General features: G+C 37.6%; 2 long non-coding RNA genes across 2 annotated transcripts in view; one reads left to right on the forward strand and one right to left on the reverse strand.

The window, feature by feature from the left end:
- Positions 1-27,091, forward strand: part of LOC121481413 — a 130,819-nt gene that overhangs the window by 58,316 nt on the left and 45,412 nt on the right. The window contains exon 3 of the long non-coding RNA XR_005985284.1: positions 15,873-16,030. This is a non-coding gene — a long non-coding RNA (uncharacterized LOC121481413). The remainder of the gene's footprint in view (positions 1-15,872; positions 16,031-27,091) is intronic.
- On the reverse strand, positions 19,634-23,220 carry LOC121481414. The gene is made up of 5 exons (XR_005985285.1): positions 23,101-23,220; positions 22,421-22,468; positions 21,019-21,068; positions 20,491-20,547; positions 19,634-19,745 (listed from the first exon to the last, which is right to left on the reverse strand). It is a non-coding gene; the product is annotated as an uncharacterized LOC121481414 (long non-coding RNA).

The raw sequence follows: 27,091 nt of genomic DNA on the forward strand, positions 1-27,091 counted from the left end.
ACCTTGGAATTTGTATTTACCTGATAGAGGGTAGACATTTCAAATCGGTACATCTGTGTGTGAGGGAGACAGAGAAGTAGCTTAGTGTCCAGGGCTTGCTTTGCTGCCACCAATAGATCTGTGACTGTGTTTGTTTTCAGACAAGGGTACAACCTACGCCCAGATGCAGTCCCTCCTGCAGAGGTTGCACAGCACAGGGGTATTGCCCCTACGTCTCTAGATCTGGCTTCAACTCTCGCCCCCATTGATATGAAGCAGGGGTGTGACCTCAGGCTAGTGCCTTCACCTCTCTGAGCCTCAGTCCGCGGGAGATGAAGGGAGTAGTGCTTATATCTCATAGTGATGGTAAGGATTCAAGGAGTAAGTGCACAGAAACTGCTTGGCACATGGACAGCTCTCCATGACGAGTAGTCAAAGGAAAAACTAACTCTGAATTACTACGCAGCATCCTACTGTTACTAAGGAAATACACAGATTCTAAATTTGGTAATCTATATTATTTCTCCGGTCTTTCTCTCACTTTCCCCCGCACTGGGTCTTAACATGTTGGCTAATATCATATATAGGTCATTAAGAGAAAAGTAACTGGAACACTAGCTATTTCAGGCAAAATGTGATATGATGAAATTCGAGGTGAAAAGTGTAAATGCTAGCCACGAGCAAGCGTAATGTAAATTAAATATAAGCATAAAGACTGATTTAATTCTTTCTCTGCGTTAGTAGTACCTGATTAACAAAATTCACTAATGTTTTCAAAACATTAATACAAATAAAACAATTTTTTAAAAAAAATCTCCTTATTTTTCCTTAGTAAACAAAACTTTTCTTCCTCTTAGAAAAACTTTGTCTCCGAATAATACATATATAGTGTATACATATATATATTTATATATATGTATATTTGTTAAGTTTTCAAGTTCCTTTTTTCCAGACTTGACAAAGAAAAGGGTATTTAGCTGTGAACTGCTGCTTATGAATTACCTGCAAACAAATTTTAGGATTTTTTTTCTTTCAATTAACTAAGCTCATTCATTCAATAAAATTGTCAGCAGATATTTATTGCATAATTATGAAACAAGTGTATTTTTAGGGTTTTGAAATAAGTCATAAATGCCGGGAGACATAAAACCGTAATGGTTTTCAAGTTGGATTTTAATCACAAAGTCAGTACATTTAAGAACTATCCATCTGAATATCCATTTATAATAGAAACATTGGAAATTTAGGAATATAAAAATAGATTTTCTTAATAGAAAAATAATGTACTCTGGATGGAATTAAAATGTAGTGGGTGTCATGAGTTCCGGGCACTTTACATATGATGTCTCAGTTATTCCTACGATGCTGAGAGATAAGTGTTTACATCTTTATCTTATTGATAAAGAAACTGAGGTGCAGAAAAATTGTGGGATTTGTTCTGTGTTTTAAGCTAGTAAGAAATACCATCAATAAAAAGCAAATGTCAAGTCTTATTCCAAATTGTCCTTTTTTTCTGATAGAAACTTTTTTTTTACATCAGTAAGAAAATAAAATGACCACTCTCATATGTATTCAATATTGTTTTGAAAGTTCTGGTCACTGCAAGGAGATATTTTAAAAACTAGAAGAATTAATATTTGCAAACAAAATTAAAATGTCATTTTTAGATATTGTGATTGTCTTCTAAATAAAAGGAAAAGTCTAAAAAACATATAGGCCTCAATAAAACAAAAAGATGAATGCAAAACTAATATCTATGAATTGCTAGGAGCTTTTTACCCCACATCAGAATAATGACATGATGTCTAAATGATTTAAGAATATTCTTATAGGAGAGTTACACGTCTTGTTTAATATAAACAAAAGTGTAAAACTTCACTGAATGTTAAAGATGATGAATGGAAAGGCATGACGTTTTCCTTGAAAGTAATGATAAATCAGAGAGACTTCTATTTCTTTCAATCAGTTTACAGTTTGAACATAACCCAACTCAAAAATCTTGATTGGATTTTTTTTAATTTAATGAGTATAATTTGCATGTACAGAAACAGATCCTATTTATTCAGCACTTACTATACAGCAGGTACTATGCCAAAGGCTTCACATACAGTGAATAACTCACTTAATAACTCATCACAGAAAACAGATACCTGTGTTTAGTGCCCTCATTTTACAAATAAGGAAACTGAGGCCGAGGGAGGTTAGATAACTTGGCCACATTCACATGAGAACTGAAAAATTGCTGAGCCGTGGTTCAAATCTAGGCCGTCTGTCTCCAGTGCCCATGCACTTCACAACACCATACTCAGCTAAGAACATTAACTAGCATTTTGCAAAATAGAGCATTTAAGTGGAGCTAGGTCTTCCTTGAATAAGCATGTAGATAAATGGAACAGCATAGTTCGGAAATGAGCATACAGTGTAATAGGCTGTAATAGGTAACAAGAGACATCTCAAAAGAACAGTGAAGAATTATTGAATACTCATTATTTAGGATATTTAACTAACACTTTTTGGGGAAAAAAAAGTCAGTTTAGTACCACAATGTCATACCTCCTTGTCAAAATACATTTTAAATGGCTAACATGATAGATAATGGAAAATTTAGCAGAAAATGGAAGTTATTGCCTGTCAGATACCTGAAGAAGCCATCATTATTTTTTTTTCCACTTTGAAGTGACAGAAGAAATCACAAAGGAAAAGACTGACAGATTTGGCTACATAAAGAATTGTAAACACATGTACAACAACAAGAACAAAATGACTTAGGTCAGCAGAAGGGAAAGGATCACATCAAACATGACAAGCAGAGGCTATCATCTGTACTGAAAACCCTCAAAGGAGAAGTGAAAGCAGTAGACCAGTTTTTCTCCCTGTGGGGGCTGTGGCAGCAGAAGGAGACTCGCTGCAGGAGGGTGTGGGGCCGGTGTGGTGGGGACCCGCCTGGGATCTCCCCATTGCATGTGGCCCATGCGCGAAAAAGGGGATGGACCTGATGCTTGCCTCGGTCTGCAAGGCTCTGAGGACTGACGATCTGGATGGTCCCAGGGGAGGGCAGGATGTGGTCACCCAGGCATTTTGTCTTCCACCATGGTCCTTTAGTCAGAAGGGAGAAGGAAGGGAAAACAGAGAGCATGCGGCTCTGGACGTGCCAAGTACTGGGAGAGCTGTCCGAGAAAATAAGCTCAGTGCCAAGGAGAGAAATTGGCTTGCCCAGGCCAAGAAGACGACGGGGTCTCCCAAAGACCCACTGGAACGTGGACGGTCTGCAAGCAGGAGAAACAGGATCCCGTGGCAGGTGCATTTTTCTTAGCTGTGAGTAAATTTTTTATGTGGTGGTGACAGGGCGGTGGTTTCTAAAGACAATCATCCCAGGACTCGGGAGACCACATGGGAAGTTGGAGGGAATAGAAGCTGCTGGGCATCTTATGAGACTTCACATTAAGAAGTCATGTAAAACATGGAAAAAATGACACAAATCAGCGGTTTGCACAACTGCAATGACAGGCAGCCAAGGAACATGCGATGGAACCAAGGAACATTCGTGTAACCAAGAACATGAAGCTGAAGGAATACTGGAAGGGACTTCAGGCCTAGCACACCAGCTTCCTTCCATGAAATCTAAGCTCCCTGCTGAGAATTTGGGGTTTTGTTTACATAGGAGATACCCAATGAAACTTTCTTAAATATAAACCACAGTGCCTGAGTGTCCCATTTGTGCCCAAAGCTGAATAACTCAAACATTGCTGATGGGAGGCTAAATTAGTTCAATATTTTGGGAAAACAAGAAAGCGGTGTATCATTATGCCTTTGCCACTGTTCAAGTCTTTGGAATCCATTAGTGTACCCTGGGGAATTTATTCTGGGAAAATGATTGAACATCTAAACAAGGCTATATGTATAAACTTCTATAATACTAGAAAAAAAAGTAAAAAAAGAAAAAAGAAAAAAGCTTAATAAACTACATGTATCGATAAAATACTATTTATCCATCTAAGATGATCATGAAGAAGACTCTAGACTCCACAATAAATGAATAAAGCAGGACAGGAAGGGTCCTCCCTGCTGCCTCTGATGGCAGTTATTCAGGCACAGCTACCTCTGCCCCAAATCCTGCTGTGGTGAGTGCAGACCCCGTGGACACCTGATAAGGCTTCCAGTGTCACAGTGATGCTACTGTGCCCACAAGTGTGACTGCGGCTGTTGCTGGTACTACAGGTGCTTCCTGCTAATGCCCCCCAAGTCCCACCATGTGAGCACCCACTTCAGTGCCACGTCTCCCACTCTGGTCCCCATATTGTATAATCTTGTCTTCTCAACTGGGTCAGAAAACATTAAATAGTAAGGATGTTATGTTCACCTTTCTTCCCATACAATGTGTTCCATCCAAATCATTGAACTCCTCCCTGCACTGTTTGACCAAAAGTGTGTGTCTGACTCTCACTTAAGTGACATTTTCTGAGGAGTTCTTGAAGTTCCTCATGGAAATCAACCCCCAGGGGCTGTGACTCTACTCATGCCCCAGCATGTCTGAATCCTCTGCTGTCAAGAACTACTTAGGTGCAAATTAGGACCCCTGATACGACAATAATTTTTTTTGTTAAGTCATGAGATGAGATGTGTGCTTTGGCTTGAATAATGTTCTTATATTTTATACTTATGTGTTAATGTAAAATATACAAAAGTGAAAAAGGGCTGATGTCTGTTAACTTCTTAGAGGTTCTCGAGTCACTGTTTTGTATTTTGTTCTTGCATTTTTTAGTTAATTTAAAACATTACTAATCTAAGGAAGGTTTGAAACCATCCAAAGGTTTATAGAGAAGAAGGTGAGACTCTTCCCTATTCCATCCAACCCATTTTGACTCCTCTGAAAAACAAATGCTAGTGGTTTGATGTGTGCCTCTCCTCATATTTCTTTTCTGAGTGCTTAGACAGATAAACCTAACTGCGTGTTCTCCTATATGGGGAGGCTGTGTGCTGATGGAATCAACCTATACACATAAATTTGACACTTGCTGTTTTTCACTTATTAATTCATCAGGACATCTCTTCTAGCCAGCTAATACAGATCCCACCAATTATATTTATAGTAGCATGATATTCTGTAGTATAAATGGTTCAGTTAATTCAACTATTTCTCTATTTTTGAACAATTCATTTTTGCAATTACTTAAAAATGCTACAATAGATATTCTTACAGGTACATATTTTAAATAAATGTACAGTTACAAACATATACATACACATATAAAATGTTGGTGTTTTTGTTTCTTTCAAGTATGGAATTGGCATTGCTTCATCATGTGTTTTACATTTTAATATATGTTGCTAGTTTCCCAAAATGAGATGGTCATTGACAACTCCATCAGCCACATGCTGAGTGGGCACATTCCTTTTCTTACTTCTTTGCTGAAATTGAACACATACCTTAATTTTTGCCAGTTTGGTGGATGAAAAATGGAATTTTACCATTATTTTATTTTATTTCTACATTTTTAAAATTTAAATTCAATTTGCCAACATATAGTATAACACTCAGTGCTTATCCCATCACCATTATTTTAATTGGCATTTCTCCAACTATTTGTTAGGTTGTATATATTTCCATTAGTTTATTGTCTTTTGAATTTTTCTTTCTGGTATATAATATTTGTTTATATGTTTATCCATTTTTCTTTTGGGGCATTAGCTCTCTGCTTATGTTTTTATAGGAGCTTTTTATCATGGGCATTACAGTGTATGGTATAGAGGAGGAAAACTTGTTTCTGTCTACCCATCTTAGGTCCATTGCCTGAGGCCCTATAAATTAAACCAACAAAAGGTAGGTTAATAAGAGTAAAACAAATAGATGTTTATGAACATGAGTGTTGCACATACACATGGGAGAACTCAGGGATGAGTAACTCAAACAGGTGGTAAGAACTTGGCCTTACATAGCACCTTAACAAAAAACAATACATTGTTCCAGAAGAGATGAGACAAAGGAAAAGGACTTTGCAGGGGTAACTGTTGGATGATAAATACATGGGGGAGCTAGTGAAAGATACAGGCTGGTCAGTAAAGTTTGTTATCTAGATTTCTCTGGTTTTGTCTCCAGGCTGATAAGGTTCTGGGGTATCCCCAGGCATTCACTTCTGTCCTTCCTGGAGGTGGGGTAGCTTTATAAATTTATGTCTTGTTTTTATACAAATAGAGGTAGAACAGAGAGCTTTTCTTATATCTGTTCTATCTCAATTGCCTTCAGCTCCAAATAATCCTTATGCCAAAGTGGCATATTTTGGGGTGGCATATTGTACTCCTCTTCAGTTGCTTACCTTTTAACTTTGTTCAATGGCATCACTTGTCATAAAAAAAAATTAAAATTCATGGACTTAAGTCAGTTGTCTTTTGTGATTTCTGAGTATCCTATTTTGCTTTTAGGAAGATCTTCCTTCCCTAGATTATTCAAATTCTTGTCTATATTTTCCTTTTTCCCCCCTTGTTTACTTTTAAAATGTTTCCTGGAAATCCAGCTTCAATTTTCTTCTTAAATTTCTATGCTCTTCTTGGATGATCTCATTTATTCCCACAACATTAACTCCTGACAATACACTGATGTCTTCCACATTCATAGTTTTTATTTAATTCCATAGCTCTTATCATATCTCCAGAGGAAGGCTGATGTATTCTCCAGGCTACAGAGCATCTTGCAGGCACCAAACTGAATCCATGATTGTACTCCCTATCCTTTCCCCTGACTTCACATTCCTGCCTGTCCAGCCATGTATCAACAACTAGCCCAAATTAAGAAACCTGGAAGGGAAACTTCAATTCTCCTTTCCATGTAACTCAAATGTTCAACAAACCTGGGGTGCCTAGGTGGCTCAGTTGGTTGAACACCCAACTCTTGACTTTAGCTCAGGTCATTATCTCAGGGTCCTGAGATCCAGCCTTGCAGTAGCCTCTGTGCTCAGCTGGGAGTCTGCTTCTCTCCTACCTGACCCTCTCCCTCTGTCCTTCCCCGGCCTGAGTGCAGGCTTTCTCTTGCTTTCTGTCTCTCAAATAAAAAAACAAAACTTAAAAAAAAAATGTTCTATTTCGTCTTTCCAGTTAATTTGTCCTGAATCAGTCTACTTCCCTGTTCTCATTTCACCTACCTGGGCTACTATCATAGACTCCCAACTGTTTTCCTTAACAAATATTTTCCCCATTTGATTCAACATTAAAATTGTCTTTAGAACTATTCTGAAATGCAAATCAGATTATACCTATATCTAAAATCCCTAAATACTTTCCTCTTTTAAGCTAAGTCTAAATTATTAGGCATGGCCTAAAAAGCCACTCACAATAATAAACTCTTTGAGAGTAAGCCCACATCCTATCTATTTTGGTATCGTAAAGTGCTTAGTACGTATTAGTGGGATAAGTGAATATATGAAAGAACACATTTCTGGAAAAAAGCTACATGTATTCCATTAGTGTCAAAAGCTAGAATTAATTTTATATACCTCTTTTATAGTAATCTGAGTAGTTTTCTATTGAATGATAAATAAGAACTAATGTTATAATGGATGTAATAAAAAAGGAGGTTCAGATTGAGGAATGAAAATAAAATATTTTTTGAACAAATGCTTAGCTATGAAATTATTATGCTGATTTTATGTCTGAAAGGCTTTGATGCATCTTTCCAAATTGCTTTTGTGAGATATTGTTCATGTTTGAAACACCTCCAGCTGTAAGTTAAAATCTTGAACCTGAAGTCATATGATGTTTGTAACCAGCTTTCAAATAGTTCAGCAAGAATTATATATATATATATATATATATATATATTTTAATTTATGTATATGCATAAACAGACATATACAGAACTCCTCTACCACCAGTGCCTCCTCCGAGATCTCCCTCCCCCCAGACTTTACTAAATCATGATATTTGTAGAAGTTCCAGGGAGAGATCCTAGTTCTTTGCCTCCAATAAAGCAATAAATATAAGAATGAGGTTTGGATACTTAATGGAAAAAGACATTACAACTTGCCTGGTGATCATCACATATGGAGAAAGAAAGAGAGGGAGGAATTCAATGTGGCAAATGTTAACAACTACTGAATATAGTTGAGAGGTGTATGGATGTTCATGATACTATACATTTAAATTTTCTGAAAATTTGAAAATTATCAAAAGAAAATATCAGGAAAAAGAGTCCTAGCAGGAGTGTTTGAAAACATGTATTTCAAACCATCTCAACAGTCATAACGTTATAATAATTAAAAACAATCTTTTCTGATGTACTAGAAGTTGTATATGATTTTATTCTTTACTTCTTTAGCTATAAAGATGAATGTTTTTCATATGTTTGTAAGAAATTTTATTTCTCATTTCATGAGTGTTCTTTCTCAATTTTCTGTAGGTGGTTTATTTCTCAAAAGCATTTTAGATGTAAGCATATTGATGCTTTGTAATATATAAACAGATAACAATGAAACATGTCATTATACAAGAATTTCACATGTTATAAAGAAAGTACCACAAACCAATGGAAAAGGAATGAATTGGAAAAGTTGGCAAATTCTCACATGCATATATGGCATTTTTACCATATCTTACCCTAGGATAAACAGCAAAATTAATGCTGTCTGAGTAAAAAGTTGATTGTTAAGAAAGTGTGAAATCTTAAAACAATTAAAACAAATATAGATAATTATTGATTGATCTTGGAAAAGAACTTTCCATAAAAACAATGGAAGAAACGACAAAGGAAATACTGGCAAAGTATTCAATTACATACAAACCTAAAAAAAAAAAATACATAGACAAACACAAGGGTTGAAATCCTTAATATAAATTCTTGAAATTGATAAAAACAATAATGTCACAATAGAGAAAAGCATTTTAAAAAGACAGGAAGAAAAAAATAAAAAATAAAAAAATAAAAAAATAAAAAAGACAGGAAGAAGAAAATTCAAGTAATGAAAGAAGAAATTCCAATGTCATAAAAGATATGAGCAGATATTTCAAGACAGAAAATGCAAAGCATTGGTCCCATTGGCTCAAGGCAGTCTGTGTGAGTGAGATTCAACTTCAGCTGATGACATCCAGAGAACTGGCAACAATGCTTTCAGAAATGCTGATTTAATACTCAACTCTCTTTTAGCAAGAGCACAGCAGGCAAGAAGGGCAGATCCTCCAGCCATACTTGGCATTGGTCAGGCCCTTATTAGAGTAATGCAATCAATGTGGGGTTCCACCCTTTAAAATGCATATGAAGAAACTAAGAGGCACTACCAAAATGATTACAGAGAAAATCAAACCAACTGGGGAAGATTAAGGGGATCGTATTTATTTAGTCTAGAGAGGAAAAAGCTAAATAGTGAATAGTTATTTTCAATTATACGAGTATTTGAAAAAAATGATTATCCTAAGGAAAGCGAGGTTACTCTATCTATATGATAGACAATAAACGAAGAGAAATATGGTTAAATTGCACCAAGAGACTTTAATTAACATCAAGCCTTGCAAAACTTCAGGGCAGGCTAGCAAAGAAACAAAGGAACCTCTGTCTTATAACTTTCTGAGCAATTTAGACAACCGCCTATCTTGTGGCTTAGTTATAGAATGGCAGGTGGCTGGGTCCTTGATTAGAATTATAGGTTTTTAGAATCTCAGAACTGAAAAATAGCCTCGGTAGATTAAAGTTTCTCATTTACATGTTTTGTAGATTTCTGTTGCCACCCACTCACCAATAGCATATACAAAGAAAAGTATAGGATATGAAGCCTTGAAGGTTACAGCTTTATCATGGTTGAGTGACTGGAGCCTTTCAAAGCATCTGCTCAAATAATGTGAACAGATCTTAGTTATCTGGTATGAAAAAACAAACTGTAAATTAAGGCTGGGTAAGACTTTCATACTAAAGGTTTCAGGGTTTTTTTTTTGTTTTTGTGTTTTGTTTTTTTGTTTTTAGTTTACAGATGAAAACTAGTCTTTTACTCAAGAAAAATGCATACAGTTACATGCACCCATCAATGGCCAAGTCCCCAGGTACAGTGGCCAAGATGGAGGTAGTATGATGTAGTGATTAAAAGCACAGCAGTTATTATTATATTTATATCTATAGTGAGCTATTCCCTTTTCACTTACTAGCCTTACAATCTTGGGAATGTTAAGTAACTTCTTTGCTTCTGTTTCCTCATTTCTAAAATGGGAATAACTTGAGCTCTTCATGCAATTTTTTAATGAACATTAATTAAAAGGAAATGAAAAAATTCTTAAATAAATGGTTTGCTGGTTAGTAGATGCTATAGAACAGTGTTTTTCCAGTTTCTAGTTGTGATCCATTGTAAGAATTTGGTAGTAAAATTGATTCAATGGATAATGATGGATGTTACAAAAAATGAAAAAGTAAAAAATATTAATTGCACTTAGTAATCGTAAGCATTGCTTTGAATAATTTTTTTTCTGGTGTACGTATGTTTGCTGTGTGAGTATTGTGGAGAACTTGTGTACTAGTAGTGATAGATATATAGCATTTCTTATTGCAGATCATGGTCAAAAGATTGTAGTCATTATAGGTTTTTGTTTCTGTTGTTTTAAATTTTATCCCTTTGTTTTATTTTTCTAGTGCTTTTGGTGGGACCATGATACACATACATCCATGCCTCAACACGGTCTAGTTTGAAATAACATGACACCACTTAGTATATAAAGCAACAATGTGTATGTTGCCTACATACAATATACCTACATTAGTACACCTCCCACAGCAATATACCTCCATCTACCCTCTCTAGCCTTGGGTCATCTACCCTCTCTAGCCATGATCCTCATGTATTTTTACTTCTACACATGTTACAAACCTTATAACATACTGCCATCATTTTTGCTTTAAATGGTCAACTTTCTACCAAATAAATTTTAAAAAGGGGTTAAAAAAAAACCCTTTCCATATTTATTATATCTGGTGCACGTCAGTGTTTCCTGTACAACTGGGCTTCTATCCTCCCCTAAATTTCCTCCCTCAACCTAAACAATCTCCTTTGGCATCTTCTGAAGTGTGAATCTGCTGGCAATAATCTCTCTCAATTTTGACAATCTGAAAACATCTCTATATCCTCCCCACAATTAAAGGGCATTGTTGGAGGTTACAAAACTTCAGACCAACAATCCTGTTTCTCAACACCTCAAAGATGTTGTTCCATTGGCATCTGGTTTACTCAGCCTTTGATGAAAAGTCGTCGTTTCTCTGTGCAATGTTTCCTCTTCACTTGTTACATATAAGAGTTTCTCTTTATTCTTGATTTTCAGCAATTTGGCCACGATGTCCCCCACCCCAGTATTGTTTGGTTTGTGTTTTTTCTGCTTGAGATTCATTGAGTTTCTGGGATCCTGGAGTGGATATTTCTAATCAAATTTGAAAATTGCTCAGCCATTAGTTTTTCAAACATATTCTCTCTTGTCTCCCTCTGAGATTTCAATTGCATGTCTAGTAAAGGCCATTTGACTTTATCTCTTAGGATACTCTCTGTTCTTTTTTCTCTCAATCTTTTTCCTCCCTGAGATTCAGATTGGAAAATCTCTATCAATTTATCTTTAATTTTACTAATGCTTTCTTCTAAAGTATACAATCCTCTTGTGTTAGTTTGGATACACTAAGAAGTAGATGCAAAGATAGGATTAGACTTCCAAAGATGTATTGGGGAAATGTCTGTGAATGATAAAAAATGAGGGAGTAGGAGCAGCAGAGAGAACATTCAGACCATGATCAAAATTTGATGCCTGTGGAGAAGAGGAGATGTGAAGGCAAGAAGGATTATACAGGAAATTTAGACTTTTGCAACAGAAGTACACAAGTTTTTCCAGGCTGATGGGAATCACTTGACCTAAAGTCACCCATTGGAGAAGTCCAACAATTTACAGAAAAGGATGTACATTAATACACCTGTCATGCCATTGGCTGGGAGCAGCCTATTGGGACCATGGCTTTGGTATGAATGGCATGATAGATCCAGAAAAACAGTATCTAGGCTATTAGTCAATTTTGCTCCCCATGGCAGGAAATTTGAACAGTAGGCATTCGTGATTAATGTATTGCTGTTAAGTCCATTTTTAAAGAATTTTAGATATTGTGTTTTTAGTTCTATAATTTTTCTCATTTGGTTCTTTTTTACTGTTTCTATTTCTGTCCTAGAAAATTCCATTTCTTCATCCATTACATCTATCTTTTCCTGTAAATTCTTTTATATACTTATATTAGTTATTTTCAAATCCTTTCCTGGTAATTTCAACAGTTTGATCATTTGCTGGTCTCATTCTTTAGACTATATTTTCTCTTCAATATGATCACATTTTCCTGGTTTTTTTTTTTTTTTTTGCAAGTCTTGTAATTTTTAAATTTGTTTTCTGGATATTGTGTATATAAGTACATTATTTTTATTTTGTTCAAAATCCAGAAAGCGTACATTCCTTCTTCTGTATTTTGGTTAGAGTGGAGAACTAATAATTCAGCTGTCTCTTAAAGCGGTGTTGAGCTGGTGCTAGATTGCAGCTTTTGCTAGATGGAAATCAACTCTGATTAACCATATTCCCAATTTCCTTCACAGACTTTTTGACCTTGTCACTATTTGAGCTGGAGAAGATCAGTCTATAGTATTACCTTTGAATCAAAATCTGAAGGATCCCTGGAATTTGAGCATTATGAGAATGTGAGAGACTATGTCATTATGTTCTTTTTTTTTTTTTTTTCAGTCTCTCCTCCACTGTTTCTTTCTCATTATAATTTGGAAGTCCAGACAAGGAGAGCACCATCAGGCTGAGTGATTTATTTTTTATCTAGGGCTCTATCAGATTCTAGTCCCTCCTTCTGGGCTTCATTGTTGAATAACATCTGGCTGTGTGTTGTCCTCTTTGAGAATCCTTTACAAAATCCTTTAGAGCAGGAGTCAGTAAACTTTTTCTGTAAAGAGCCAGAAAATAATTTAAGTTTTGTGGGCCAGTCTCTGTCATTAATATTCAATTCAGCCAGTGTAGCATGAAAGCTTCTTGGTCATTCTTGCCTTCTTGCAAGTTGTAAGATCACTATATAAATAGGGTATAAAGGAATAAACATGGCTGTGTTCCCACAAAATTTAATTTACCAAAACAGATAGTAGTTTTCTGACATGTCTTCTAGATTATTAGTAGACCTAAATAATTGTGCTTATTAAATTGTAAAGTGGTTAGTTGTTCCTCTGGGCTACTTTGAACATAGTTACTGTGCAATGTACTCTTTTCTGAGCATATATATTAGGCACACAATAATTCTTTGCAGAATAAATAAAAGAAAGAAAATGTGAGATGATTATGGAAGAGAGAAGCAAGTGAGAAAACAGTATTTGATAAATAATGCTAGCCTCTGTAACATACCCTCCCTTGCCCCCTCTGCCAAATCTCAGTGTCTTGACACAACAAAAATTTATTTCTTTGTAGTTTATGTGGTTCAATGTAGGATGGCTCTATATCGTCATTCAGGGACACCAGTCTTTCCATCTAATGGCTTCACCAGCCTACTATAGGTCCTCAGAGTCTTCTCCATTTAGTTAGGGAAAGAAAGCAAGAATCATGAATGGACAGTTCTGATATCTTGGGACTGGAAATGGCACCCATCTCTTTCATTTATGTTCTGTTGTCAAGATCTTAGTCACAGGCACTGCCCTAGGGTGACAAATGGAGGCTAAAAAATGTATTCCAACTCTGTGCCTGGAAAGAAGAGGGAATTATTGCTATTGGGGAGCACTATCAGTCTAGTTTGGGTTACATTAAAAGAAGGCAATGAGGGGATAGAGCAGTTTAGATGAGAAAGCAATCAAAATGACACTTCCCAGAAGGAGGAAACAGCATTTTCACTGATGGCATACAAGTTAATTTTCTCAGTAGAAGCTTGCAGTGCTTGTAAGTGCTATCATTTGCAAATACATAAACCATCTTAGATAAATATAATTGTGTGCCAATGTAGGAAAAATCTTCACAAAGCTGTGATTGGCCACACTCCAAGATACACTAGCACACAGTGACAGATATATGGGAATTTACCTGTCCTTGGTCTGGGAGAGGTTACAGGCATTAAGTTTAGTTATTTTAAAGCCCAGGGTACAATTATCAGTCTCTGAAAACAATTTTATCCTAATTTAATCTTAATTACATTGAGTCTCTTTCTCAGTAGCAACAATTATGTCTTTCCAAATAATCCCACTGGACATTTCTCATAGTTACAGAGAGTGCTTCCTTATCAGAGTTGGTGGGAAATAGTGGTAGGAGTGGGAAGGCAGAGATCTTCATATAAGAAGGCACTTTATAAAGTACTGCATGAATGAAAGGCATTGATAATGCAATGATGTGTGGTCATAATATTATTATCATCATCACTTCAGTTTATTTACTGCAGTTTGAATTGCTTATGGAGTTGAAATACCAGTAATGGTACCTGCCTAAAGGAGATTAGCCCATGAGACTTGTTTTTTTAAAAGTAGGGATTACAGACAAGCTATTTCCTGGTGATGAAAAAGAAAGAAAGAAGAAAGTAAGAAAGAAAGAAAGAAAGAAAGAAAGAAAGAGAAAGAAGAAAGAAAAGAAAGAAAGAGAGAAAGAAAGAGAAAGAGAGAAAGAAAGAGAAAGAAAGAAAGAAAGAAAAGAAAGAAAGAAAGAAAGAAAGAAAGAAAGAAAGAAAGAAGAAAGAAAGAAAAGAAAGGAAAGAAAGAAAGGAGAAAGAAAGAAAAAAAGAGGGAAAAAAAAAGGATTGTGGGTTCCTTTCAAAATTGCACTTCCTTTAAAAATCTGATTTCAAAGTGGACTTTCCAGGACAGTAGATAATGTGGAGATACTGCCATTTAGCATTCATTTCTAGGCCTGAAGTCCTGTTGTCCCTATAGTGGTTTATGGCACAAATGAAAAATATCTGGAGTTAGGTTCAGGCTCTTGAGCTGAGACAGCTTGAAGAAAGCCACAGAGGAGGTTGGAAGAAAACATTGCCCTTTCATTTACAAAAGGATGAGGCATCTCCACTGAAGCCGCAGTTCCTTAAATAGGCCCTCGATTTTATCCCTGACAGCTCTGGAAGTACCCAGGACTGCTCTCCCTCGGGGTCTCCAGGAAGGTCGCCAGCGCTTCACCCTTGCTGTCATGACTGTAGCTTCCTTGGCAGAGTGTACAAGCCTTCTTACTGCCATGGAGCATGGGTATATTTGGCTCAGTAACTATGCTTAGAAGTTGGGTGGAAGAAGTTGTCATGACAGGCTTCTGTTCTGTCTTTTCCCCAAGGATGTGAGTTATCTTGGTTGACACTGAAGAATGACTAGAATGCAGATGTAGTAGGTGTGAGTGCAGCCTATAAATTCATTTTCATATTTGCCATATATTCCTTTTATATATTCAAGGAATTTGTATGTGCAGGGAAGAATGTAAAATTTACCATTATAAAAAGTTAGAATGATATATGTACTGTAAACTAATGATTGTGCTAACCAAAGAAAGGAAACATCACCATTAAGTAGGTAGTTGAGATTTTATTTCACTTTGGAAAGTTGTAATTCATGGGAAGAATTAAGGGATGTATGTTTTACGTCACTGGGCTTTCAGAAATGCAGCAGCTTTCAATAGGTGATTGTCATAGTAATAATTTTAGTTAATATTGATTGAATGTTCATCACGTGCCAAGCAATGTTCCAACAACTCTGTAATGTAAGGAGTATGGTTTCCATTTTATAGATGAGGAAACTGAGGCATAGAGAATTTATGGATCTTGTCTAGGTCCACAAAGTAAGCTTAGAGCCACAATTCAATCTTAGCTAGCCTGACTCCACATCCCCACCCAATAACCTTTCCTATATTCTATTGCCCACTAACAATGAGTTCACTTTTCTGTGCCCCTTTTCTTTTTCCAGATTTTTCAGCGTGTAGTTCTAAGAGAAAGAGGACATCATCCTTTCTCATTTGATGCCCACAGTTTTTCTCTCCTGGCAGCAGCCATAGCTCCAGGTGGAAAAGGCAACCTACTCATTGAGGAAGTTCTAACCTCTGCAGTCCGGGCTCCCTGGAAGAGGTAAGAAGGCTCTAGGACAATAAGAAAGTAGAAATGAGGGGTCTTCTGCTCTCTTCCAAGTGCCCCAAAGGGCTGCAGCACAATTAGCTGGAATAGTTGTCATGGAGTAGGTTGAAAAAACTTTTTTACTGAGAATAATTAGATACAAATAATTTCCCCTCTCCACTATCCTCAGATATATACATTCACATACACAGAGGTGCATGTGTGCACACACACACGGAACATGTTTGAAATTTTATATTTCAAGCATTAATAAATTGAGATTTGTAGGCATTGTGGTTTGAAAAGAGCAGCTGAAAATCATTACAGCTCAAATGTTTCTGCCCCTTTTGCACAAGGAACAACAGAAGTAATAGTCTAAAATATATGGCAGGAACAATTTCAGCTTTGGCTTCAAATCACCTTACAGAAAAAATTTAAAGAGATACCTATGGAAGTGTAAACTATAAAAAAAAAAAAAAAGGAAGTGTAAACTATATGATGTTGTTATTCAAGTCAAAAAAAACCAATGTTCAAGTAGTGTATCAGATTGTGTTCATATTGATGAAATCAATCTCCTCTTGTAGTAGAAATTGGAAGGTCGTGAGCTTATTCCAATGTTCTTGCCATGGCTAATCCAATTTTCTTTAAATATTTTAAAGAATCTGATTAATATTCTTTCCAAGTGATATTGATTGGTAACAGACCATTGCCCTTGAAAAACAAATTATATTTATTTTTTAATAAGAGGAAATAACCAGGAGCTGAGTCTAAAGAAACGTAGGGGATACAAAAAAAAAAAAAAGAGTGATAAGGCTGTGGTGAAACCCAGGGTGTGGTTATAATAGTAAGATTAAATTTAATTGTTTAAAGTCATTGCTGTGAAGGTAATTCCAAAAAAAAAAAAAAAAGCAAATACTACGACAACAAAAATTGCACAGATGTGTGGCAGCCTTGAGTTTTTGGTGTCTGGATCTGAGTAACAGAAGTCTACTTGATCTGACAACAGTCTTTTATATGTTTGAATTCACTTGAGGGTGTTTATAAGACTCAGTTTCATATTTTATGGTCTCATGATACATATGTATAAAACATACATATATATATGTATTTGAGTAATGATTGCAGTATCATATAAATTTAATAATAGAAAAATTAATGTTTTAGCATTGTCTGACAAGAAGAAAAGTAGATTTGGTCAGCATTTCTGGTTTAGAGATAATTTTATTGTAAAGCCATGTCTTCATCTTTTGTACCTCATATATAATTCTTCACCTTTAAGGAATATTCAAAACAGGTTAAAGTAATGCAAGGTTACTCTCAGCAGAAAATTTATGGGCTTCTTTTGGGAACTTGATATATGACTAGCAGTTGTTTTATTTCTTTTATAGCATTGAGGGGAAAATGAACATACTTGAAACTTCCTTAGTAGGACTCCATTTTTATTATTGCTAGGTTTGAAAATTCCAAAGGGATATTCTCTAGTTCTGAATCCTAATAGAAGCTTCATATTTCATACTTGTTACTCTTAGGTTCAGTTTTGGGAACCAGTGTTGGTTTACCAGTGACATGGCAGAGAAGAAAGCCCTGGGCTAAAAGTTTACAGATTTGGGCAAAGTCTTTTCTCTATGTTCATTATCACTAGATTTGTGATTGTGTTGGACAAGTTAGCCTGTCTCTCTTGGCCTTCATAATGGCATGGTTAAAACGAATGGAATGAACAAGAGGTCTAAAAGTTCCATTTCAGGTTCTCACCTTCTATGACTTGGTTTCTCTATAGTCACAAATTGGATATTTTGTGGTTTTGATGGCACAGATATCCTAAGACACGGGCTTACTTGGCTCTGGCATTTTAAAGAAAGGAGCCAGATCAGCAAATCCATTTTGTCTTCCTTCAAAGTTTGAGCTGGAGTAGGGAATGACCTACCCAAGCACTAACACAATCATCATTCTTATGGTGAGGCAAGTTAACAACTAGCTTGCCTGTTTCTTGGTTGACATACCCAGAAATTATCATCATTACATGCTTCATGTATTGCTTAATTGATGGACTGTAGTATTTTTGGAGTGGTGAATTTTGCAATACTCCCTTTCTTTTGATGGTTTTAAACCATAGAGTCATTATGGAAAATCAACTCTCTTCCGTATGTATACATAATTAGCATTGAATTCTCATGCAGATCAATCTGATTATAACTATTCTACATTGAACTAGAGCAATTCAGAACAAAGAGTTCATCATATTCATGGTCACGAAATTGTAAACCGTTTACATTTTTTGTTAGGTCACAAAAATATTGTATATAAAGCCCTTTTAGAAGTCCCTCAGTTCCTAATCGGCATCCAGAGCTCTTTTCACTGTATCACGAGGCTACAAAAATAAAGCAAAATATTTGCTGACAGTAACTCAATATACTCCTCAGACTACCAGAAAACCCTTGCAAATTCAAATACCATGGCACATAAATTGAACTGCTCCTACTCCTGGTTTAAAATATGTTTCAGGGACTGAACATTGAGGCATCTAAATTGCGTATCCCTGTTCAGCTTCCAGAAAGTGACTTGAGTAATTTAATGGTAAGTTCAGCTTTGTGCACCTTCTATTGAATATTTTAAAAACTCAGCACATTTAGAGGAAGGGCAATATTGCTTGACAATAGGGAGTCATAACTGGTAACGTGCACCACAGTTGAAATTCAGAAATACTAGTGTATGTGTGTGAGTGTGTGCATGTGCATGCATGCATATTTAGGGGAACTGACCTTGAGCTTGAAAGCTCATGGCAAAAAGGCTCTTCGGTAAGATGATCCTTACTTTAAAAGTACAAGTTCTACATCAAGACAGGATTTATGATCCTAGCACTTACTCAAGAAGCTGTTCATGGTTGGACAAGCCAAGGGAAATGGGAATACACTTTAGTATACTTAAAAGAAAGTGTCAAACCCCTTCAAATATCAAGTAGTTTTTGGAAGGTTTTACAAACTTTAGAGGTTTAGGGTTAAACAAGTTCTTTTAATATTTTAGTGTTGTGGACTAAACTCTTAGAAGAGTATATTTATTTTTTGCTTCCAATAGTGAACATCTTTATATATCTATTTATATTTAGTTTCCTTGCATCTTCCAAAGATGGCCAAGAGTAGATCTGGGGTAAAGACAAGGAAGAAAGACAGGGAAGGGAAAACAGAACAGGAATGGGAGGAAGGGGAAGAAGAAGGAATATTATGCAAGAACTTAGCCATTTTGTACAAACTCTTTTTGTCTTGAATGAGTTTCTTTTATACTTCTCTATTAAAAAAAGATGTTACAATGAGCTCTGACTACTCTTGCTTTGGTATAAATCAGCAGATAAATCTCTTTTTACCCTCACTGACTTTCTTTTTTTTTTTTTTTTAAAGATTTTATTTATTTATTCATGAGAGACACAGAGAGAGAGAGAGGCAGAGACACAGGCAGAGGGAGAAGCAGGCTCCACGCAGGGAGCCTGAGGTGGGATTCTATCCCGGGTCTCCCGGCTCAGGTCCTAGGCTGAAGGCGGCACTAAACCACTGAGCCACCCAGGCTGCCCATACCCCCACTGATTTTCTTAAGCAAGAAAGGAAATCTCTGTTTGGTTGATAGTAATATATTTTTTATAGTAATCTCTTATTGCAAATTTTCCTCCACCTCTACGATGGCATCCTCTTGGCACTTCCAGCAGAGCTATGAGGCAAGGTGGCTTCCATATCTTTGAAGTCTGTGAATACAAAAGTTAGTCCACTGGCTTTACTGGTTGAGAATTCCACTTCCTCATGACTGTATTTGTGCCTTCCTGAAGCCGTGCGCTTGGATAATGCTGATGGATGACTCACCCAAGTGGGAATGACCATTTTTTCATTAGTCCAAAAGCTCCAAATTTGAGTCAAATGATATATAATTTTTGTGGAGGGAAGTGTATCCATCATCTCTTGCTGGGTTATGCCACAATAATAAATGACCCCCAAATTTCAGTTCCTTACAAGAATAAAAACTAATATTTCGCTCATGTTCCATGTTGGTTAAGGTCACCTATGGCTCCATCCCTCCTCCTCTTCACTTTGGGATCTATGTTGCTAGAAAATTCCCAACTGAGGATATGATGAGCCTTGTGTCAGAGGGAAAATGTATGGGAACCTCACATGGCTCTCAATGCTTCTACACCTGTCACTCCCACTGCCATGTCACTTGCCAGAGGAAATCACATGGCCAAATCTAATAGGAATGTAAAATCGTCCCAATGCAGACACGGTGACTATTTTGCAAAATAATAAAATCTATCAGAAGGAGTGTGAGACAAAACTGTTTAGAGTCTGAGCAAGACTTGTGGAGAAAATCTTTTGTTGGCACCCAAGGTGCCAAATATATTTCAAAAAAGAGGTATTATAAGAGACCTTTAAACTATGACCATAGGACGAGGTGCCCGAGAAAGCTTTCCTAAATTAGCCCAGAAGGCTCCTACTCACCAGCTTTCTTAAGGAGAGTCCCCTTCCGCTGTCCTTAATCCATCAGTGAGCTGTTTTCTTTGTGGCAATATAAAATAATTATGAAAATATGTCTTACTGCTTGCTTCTCTTATTGGATTAGAAGGTATCTAAGAGCACAATAAATGTCATTGCTTAACTGTAAAGTTCCTCAAAATCACAGCAAATCCTAACTTGGATATTATGTTCATTTCTCAGAATGAGAAAATAATTTGGTTCCAAGATACTTTATCACTTATTTTTTTCTTTTTCAAGATACAGAGCAAAACAGGCACTATTCATCCATCCATCTATCCAACAAATATTGAATGCCCATTATAGTCCATCCACTAAGTCAGGTACTGAATTGTGATACCAGATGCTCAGTTTTTGCCCTTGTGAATCTTACCTTTTAGTGGGAGTGACCCAGACAAATCAAATAACCACAAAAACATAATTATAAACTGTGATAAACATTAGGAGCAAAACATAAAAGCATAATTTAAGAATATATATAGAGGACTAACTTACTTGGTGTCTTTATGAAGTCTTCTCTGAGGCAATTACAAGTGAGCTGAGATCTGGAAGAAAAGTAGCAGTTACCTATATAAAATGAAGACAAAAAAATTCAAAGAAGCTGCAAAGGCATGTGCAAAGGCTCTGAGGTGGGAGGAAGGGAAGAAAAGCCAGTTGTGAGGGAGTATAAAAAGCAAAACAGCACACAATGTGAAGCAAGTGGGGCCAGTTTACTCAGTGCCTTTTATGTCTTTTTAGGTCTTTATTCACTGAAAGGTCTTTAGAAAGGACATACCAAAATCTGAGTTTTTAGGTGTCACTCTGGTTGGCATGTGAAGTAGATTGGAGAGTGGCAGATGGGTGGATGAAATCTTTTGCAGTAACAGAGATAGAAATTTCTGCTTAGTGCAAAACTAGCCCCTAAAAATTGAATAGCACACTACTGACATTCTGAATTTTTAGTTCCAATAAATATTTTTTTAAAAAATTAGACTCTGGGACACCTCAGTGGTTGAGCATCTGCATTGGGCTCAGGGTGTGATCCCAGGGTCCTGGGATTGAGTTTCATATCAGGCTCCCCATGGGGATAAAATTAACAAATAAAAAATTAGACCCAAATTTAGCAGAAATAAAATCTAATTTAAGTTAGCTCATGGTTCATGATTTACAACACTGTTCAAAATATACCTCTGAACTGAATAATCTCAATTATACCACAAGTGTAGGCCTATGACCCTCTAGGATTTCAGTGGAGAGGCTTCAGGGCATCCATGGAGCTTCCGAAATTCCATAAAAATTAGGTATCCTTATTCTTTTATGTTTTTCTAGGGAGAAGGTCTATCAATTTTATCAAATTCGTGACCCCCAAATGATTAAGAAATACTGATTCACCTTACCATTTGACCAACACATAGTTACACTATCCTGGGAAATATGTCTTGAATTGGTGGGAAAGGTTAGCTGGCCAGAAAAGGTTTGATTCTCCAGGGCAGAGGGGCTGCTGGGAAGTGGCTGCCCAGCCAGAGACTACGTACCCCTGTTCCCTGGGATCCCTCAGTGGGGAGAGGGGTATGTGACCACTTCTGACTGATAGGATGTATGTAGACATCTTACTTGATACTTGTGTGTGAAGTTGGGTATGTATCTGACATACCTTTCCCATAATTTCTCCACCTTCTCTAGTGACCATGGAGGTCACGTTTTGAAACTGACAGCATCACAAGATGGAAGAATCTTTGACTGCTGAGTCACAGAGTCAGCCAGGAGTGCTGTCCAACTCTGAACACCTGCATCGGATTTTAGTGATTAAAAAATAAATTTGTATTGTCTTATGCAATAGAGATTTAAGGTTATTGTTACAGCAGTTAATCCACTCTGGCATAAAAAAAAAAAATAACGTCTCACACAGGAAAGATACCGTAATATGGGTGTGTTGGCTGGAAAAAAGTCCTCTTTGGAGTTCTTCCTGGAATAAAGAAACAACACTATCTTAGAGGCCATAGTTACTTCATGTCTTTTTTTTGCAATATGTAAATTACTCTAAATTCCAATTTCTGGTAACCTAGGTCTTAGTTATCATAGATAGCTAATGTAAATGGCTTTAGCCACATGAAAACAGTTTTAATAAAGTAAAAGAGACATATTTTTAGTGGGTAGAGATATTCACTCATTCATTCATTTCACAAATATTTGTTTATTGAGTTTCTTTAATATATTTTAAAATGTACCTGGGATTTTGTTTTGATCAAGTTTGGTAAGATAACAGACACAGAGATAAGTGTTTCTGAAAAAAGCTTTTTGTTTACAATTCACAAGAAGATAAGACATGTTAAGCCATGTGGAGCCACACGGAGACTTACCAGAGTTGGTTGGGGGGGGGGGGTGTAGAAGGAGGGAGGGGAAAGCATGAGCAACTGGGTTTATTTTGGTTTTCACAGAAAGAAATGGGCAGGGCAGTTGAATGAGCTGAAATGAGCTCCTGAGCAGGTTTAGGATTAGTTTGAATAATTTTGACAGGCTATAGGGCTGGTCTCTAGTTGTCTAATAACTGGCCTTGGGGTGACTAAGAGCACAGGATCATGTCCCAGACCACAGTACCTGATAAAAGGAGGTGGTTGACAGTATGGACTCATGATGGGTTGGTTTGCATAAGAGAGCTGTGCTTGCAGGCAAAGTGTTTAGTATCTCCAGGAATTAGCAAATCCGGAGGAGTAGTTCCTCTTCAGTCCACAAGGTCCCCAAATATCAAAGCATCACAAAATATAAGAAATTAAAAAATGATTAATACACACTGCACCAGACATATTTTAAAAAATAAGGCACCAGGGTCTATGTAAATAAAATTAAATAATTACAAGGACACGGGCTTACTAACATTTAATAGACACAATTAGTGTCTCATTACACCATAGAAGTCACTTTGACCACTGCACATTTCTACCAAAATTATTCACTTAAATATATTTGGAGTTGTTCAAGCTTAAAATAAAATCATGGGTATTTCAAATTACTAAAAGAAGGTCCTTGAAGAATTGTCTAAGTACTGTAGGGTTTAAAGTAGACTTTACATAGATAGATACACGAACATGAAAAGTATACAGAGTTTCCATTAGTTCTGGAAGGTAAATGCAATTCTCCCTTAACAAATAATTCAAGTTCTCATCCAAGTCCCCGCTCCACACCTCCTCCTGCCCCAAGAATGGTGTTCTAGAACATAGCCCCGTGTCTAGAACTCATCAGGGGTTCCTCGTTGCCTATCGCCAACGTTTTCAAACTTCAATCATTTATAGACCACCTTCCTTCTCAGCTTTTGTATAATATTTTGTGGTTTTTTGTGTGTATTAGTATTAGTTTTTTGTATGTATTAGTATTAGTATTAGTATTTTTCTACAGACCAGCTCATCCTGGTACTATGTTCGGCCTCGTCGTAAGCAGTTGTATCTGAATAATTGTGGATTTTTTTCTGATTTGTATACAATAAACATAAAGCTACTGAAAACCTTTAAAGCGTTGCTTGTGCACCATCTCAGGACACACTGGTAACTGCCATGTTACCACTTTGCAAAGCTCCTCATCATCGAGCCCCTGACTCTCCCTCGACCATCCTTGTCAGTTGCTGGGCATTGTGGTAGCAACAACTGACCTTAATTTCCTGCCAAGGACCTTTTGTTTCCACGACGCCCTGAACACGGTCTATGCCTTTAACACTGCTCTCCCCACCCCAGATGTGCCGTCAGGCTGCCTCTAAAAATCCCCAGAGCTCTGTGCAAAGGCTTCTCTCCAGCCTCTGCCTCCTACTCAGGCCTCAACCCTGGGCTGCCTCCAGCTCCTGCTTCTCCACCGCTGGGTTTTGCCTAAAGGGCACTATGTGGGTATTTTTTCCACTAGGTTTAATTCTACCTTTCTCCCTGAAAGCTGCCTTTGGGGGCTCCTTGGTGTCAAACTCTGATCCCCATGAGCCAGTTCTATCCCATCCCACTCAGTTTTTCCTCCTGGGTTCTCAGAACCCCAATCAGGATAAGACATCGCAGACTTGTCCAGGTTCCCAGGAGGAGGACAAAGCTTTTTCCGTGGCTGTTCCCTTTGCCTGTAATGCTGTTCCTCCTCTCTTCCGTCTCCTGGTTATGCACCTACTTAGCTCACAGAACTTATTTCTGACATCACCACTTCCTAAATGCCTTTGATGCCCTCCCTGGGCAGTGTTCTTTTTTCCCTGTTGTGCTGCCTCTTAGAACTCTCTGTAATTGCTATGATTGTCAGTCTGGGTACCTGTTTCTCCTATTTATTTGAGGACATACAAGGCAGGGAATATAGTTTAGTTATCTTTAATTCTCCAGGACTTAACACAATGCTCAGTACACAGACAGTGTTTAAACGGTGTCTACTGAATACATGAATAAATTAATAAACTGGAAATATATTAATATGTACTTTGGAACAGAGTTTTGAAATTTAGCTCCTGGCTAGGACATCAGAATGGGAAGAGAAGTGTTCTTACAATAAAATAATGTCAGAAATACTTGTCATTAAGCTTCCCTCCCCTCCCCCTCTCCTGACCCTCCGAGCCCCGACTCGCAGCCCCATTCCTGAGCAGAGGAGACCCATGGGACAGTCAGAACTTTTACTTATAAGTCGGAGCAGGAAGTCTGACCCAGGGGTGAAATGTCATGTTCACGCCCAGTCCCCAGAGATCCATTAAACTAAGCCCTGTGAAGAATTTTGTTAGGACTAAATACGAGGAAAAACACTGAATATTTACACAGTACATTTTTCCCCATTTTAAGCTGAAGAAGAAGAAGAAAAAAAAAAAGTAGAAAGGGGGGAAAGCCAAAATTAAATAAGCCAGCTGGTTTAACTTCTCTTTTTACATATTTTCCATTGCAATCCTCTCTTAGTCATAAAATCTTTCTCAACCACTTTACTGCTTTTCATTTGGCTCAAGATTTTTAGTTTTTTCTACATTAAAAAAAAATACAGAATCAAAGGTTGAATGGATTTGACTTTATTCTCTTTCCCTTCTCTTCTTCCCCCTTCCACTGAGACACACACACACACACACACACACACACACACACACACACACTCCAACTGTGCTTGGTTAAAACCAGTTTCTGATAGCTGCTACCCAGAAACAGGATCTCTGCTCTTTTTGAGAAACAAAGCACATCATTTCTGAGGTGAAGAAATATTAGATGTTACTCACACTCCATCCCTGAGTCTATGCTCAAGCCCAGCTTCAGAACAGCTGCTGAGCAACAATAGCTCCTAACGGAGCCAGTAAATAGACAAGGCCTAATTTTCTTGACCTTTTCCACCTCTGCTCCATCCTCAGAATAGTGTTTGGATTCTGGACTGTGAGGGGGAGGGAGAGGAGGATGAGAGGAGGCTCCTTTCTCACTTGGTCTTTCTCTGTCCTTAAAAATAAAAGAGAGAAGTGTTCATTGGGAAATTTTGCTTAGTAATTTTGTTCCTGGTCTTAAAAAAAAAAAAAAAGTTACGTGCTGTGTGTGTGAGCGTGTGCGTGCATGTGTGTGTTTAGCAATTCCATTTGAAGAGGCTGGGTGATTTGTTCAGCGAGGAGACTCACTGGGATCATTCAGGCAGGTCACTCCACCTGGACAAGCTGGCCGATGAGGGGGGCTGTGGCTGGTGGTAGCAGCCAGGCATTTCCAAGTAGGTAAAAATCGGTTTCATAGACTCCAGTAGGAATCCGTAGGCTCTGTTCAGCTCTCAGACAAGGACCACCCAGTAATGCCTTTTGCCATGTGATAACGAGGCCTTTTCTTTCAACATAGAAAAAAGAACGTTCCCAACTCTTCTTCCCCGGTTGGGAACATTTAATCTTTATGGAGCTCAAATGAAACCCTGGCTTCCTGGCCGAGAACTGGATTCTGGAGACAGAAGTTACCCCAATCCTTGCCATACAAGCCTCCAACAGAGCAGCCTGAGGCAATGGACCCCCCCTTTTTTTAAAGTCAGCGAATGAGAAGCAAATCAAAGCTGTGAGCTTTGCCTGTGAGGCTGCCCATGTGTGCGAAGCTCAAGCGAATCACTTCTCTCCCCCTTCCTAACAAAAGACCCACTAATCCTTATTCCCTTAGACACACATATATACACACACACACAAAACCAAAGTGTAAAACCAGCCTAGGGGCTGGGAATAAGATGAAGGGGAGCAGCTCGCACATGCATGCCCCCCAAAACCCTCACTAGCACCTCACCCTGAAACCCAATCGCCCTGCCTCTGCGGGGGCTGAGGAGGGATTTCGTTTTGCTAAACTAAAGGCTGTGAAGTATATTATTAACACATCAACCCAATGCGGGCAGAGCACGTGCATCTTGAAGCCAGTCCATGCTTCATGCACCTGCTTCATGCACTCTCGGGACCCTGCCCTCTGCTGCCACCTGCCCAGGCCCGGATTCGCAAGAGCAGCCCAGAGGGGTGAGCACTCCCCACACCGCAGGTGAACCCCAGAAAGCACAGCCCTGCCCCCGCCACACACACAGTTTACCACCAAACTCTTTCCCTTTGGAGGAGCCACTGCCCAAGCCAGCCTTGGTCATTTTATTTGCATCTTCTGAAGTCTCT

The sequence above is a fragment of the Vulpes lagopus genome, chromosome 23 (genome assembly GCF_018345385.1).
Source record: "Vulpes lagopus strain Blue_001 chromosome 23, ASM1834538v1, whole genome shotgun sequence".
Lineage (NCBI taxonomy): Eukaryota > Metazoa > Chordata > Mammalia > Carnivora > Canidae > Vulpes > Vulpes lagopus.